Raw genomic sequence first — 1846 nt, 5'->3', positions numbered from 1 at the left:
GACTAGCATCTTATGGAAACCACCATCTTGCAGCAACAGGAGGGAGTAGAGTAGCATAAAGTAAAGTAGCAGTAGTGTTATCAACCTCGGCCAGAGATCCTTTCTCGACTCCCCGCGAGAAAGCAATCCCAGAGCCATACTATCCATTCATCATAACCATGTCTCATATCCATTTCACATCTCAAGTATCCAGTTCTAGTTGTATTGATCGGGATACAACTCCAAGTGTCCGTTACCGTAGGACATGCTATCGATAGATGTTTTCTTCCCTGCAGGGGTTCACCCTGTGCAAAACCGAACCGAAAACCAAAAACCGAACCGAAAAAACTAAACCGAACCGAAAATTCAGTTTTTTCAGGTTTTGGTTATGGTTTCAGTTTGCAAAATCCAAAACCATACTCAATTCAGTTTTTTCGGTTTAAAACCGAAAAAATTCGGTTAAACCGAACTAAACCGAAAGCCCAACAACATAAAAAATTACAGGCCCAGTCGGCCGGCCCAATAGGCAATGGCCCTAGGTCAACTCACAAGTCCCTCACGCTCACCAGTCACCACGCAGAGCCGCAACCCGCACAGCGGCATAGGAGAGACCGAGGCCAGCCGCACAGAGCACAATATGGGTGGCGGCGGCGCCCTAGCTTAGCTAGGTCATACTCCGGTGCATCCATCCGCGCTCCGCAGATCCGGCCCCTCCGCGGCTCCGTAGCAGGCGAAGCTCCATGCGTCCGTCCATCTCCCCTTCGTCCTCCATCGCGCACACCGGTGACGCTGACCTCTGCTGTCCGTCCTCTGCATCGCCGCTGACCTCCGGCTCCGCCCTCTTTCCTCCACGCCGTTGAGTCGCCGACTCGCTGACATCCGCGGCTCCGCCCTCCGTCGCGCTCGCCGACGCACGGTTCCACGGAGCAACACGAGCCGTCGACGCCATCATGGTAAGCCCATTCTTTGACCTTGAGTTCGATCTGGTTGGATACTTGTTCAGTAGCATAGCATCTCCCTGATCTCATGATACTTGTTCAGTAACATAGTTGGTTCAGTTTGGTTGCAGTAGTAGTGGCTGAGAAAAACAAGTATTTCTTCAGTAGTAGACTAGTAGTAGCGGCTGCAGTAGTGTTTGTTTGCTACTGAAAAATTATTTCTTCAGTGTTGGTTCTGTTATTAGTACTAATCTGAATGGGAACTACCTAACTTATTTCTTCAGGTGTTCGATAGTGTCAACCTTGGTGCTGGTTATGTTGCTAGTCAAGGTTCCTTACCTGAAACACAACCTGATGTTACCCCTGACAGTGTTAGCAAGAAAAGGAACAAGAGGTCAAAGGCATGGACACACTTCACAATTCAGGTGGATGATCCGGATCATGCAAACTGCAACTATTGTAGTGCTGTATTGGGTTGCAAATCCACATCGGCAGGTACTGCTTCTTTAGTAAACCATTTGAAGATTTGCAAAAAAAATCCTGCCCACATCGGTAGCAATCAGACCGAGCTTACCTACCAAGTTTGTGCTGATGGCAACTCTGTGGTTCCTTGGCAATACAATGAGAAATAAGTTAGAGAAGCATTTGCTCGCATGATTGTGGTAGATGAGCTTCCGTTCATATTTGCAGAGAAAGAAGGTTTTAGGTTCTTCATGTCTAAAGCTTGCCCTAGGTTCAATGTGCCATCTAGGACCACTATGTATAGAGATATCATTGCTCTTTATGAAACTGAGAAAGCTATGCTTAGAAAATATTTCATCGATTCACGTCAAACTGTTTGCCTCACCACTGATACATGGACATCAAAAAGACAACAAAGCTACATGGTTCTTACTGCACATTTCATCGATTCTGCGTGGAACCTTAGG

At 47.3% G+C, this 1846-nt stretch overlaps 1 long non-coding RNA gene across 1 annotated transcript; it reads right to left on the bottom strand.

Annotated features, from left to right (window-relative positions):
- Window positions 1–804: 804 nt before the first annotated feature.
- LOC119286380 lies at window positions 805–1448 on the bottom strand. The gene is made up of 3 exons (XR_005140407.1): window positions 1331–1448; window positions 1185–1256; window positions 805–1057 (listed from the first exon to the last, which is right to left on the bottom strand). It is a non-coding gene; the product is annotated as an uncharacterized LOC119286380 (long non-coding RNA).
- Window positions 1449–1846: the final 398 nt, after the last annotated feature.

This window comes from Triticum dicoccoides, chromosome 4A (assembly GCF_002162155.2).
Source record: "Triticum dicoccoides isolate Atlit2015 ecotype Zavitan chromosome 4A, WEW_v2.0, whole genome shotgun sequence".
In the NCBI taxonomy this organism is placed as follows: domain Eukaryota; kingdom Viridiplantae; phylum Streptophyta; class Magnoliopsida; order Poales; family Poaceae; genus Triticum; species Triticum dicoccoides.
The sequence above is the reverse complement of the archived record's forward strand: the minus strand, read 5'-3'. Positions and strand labels throughout refer to the sequence as shown.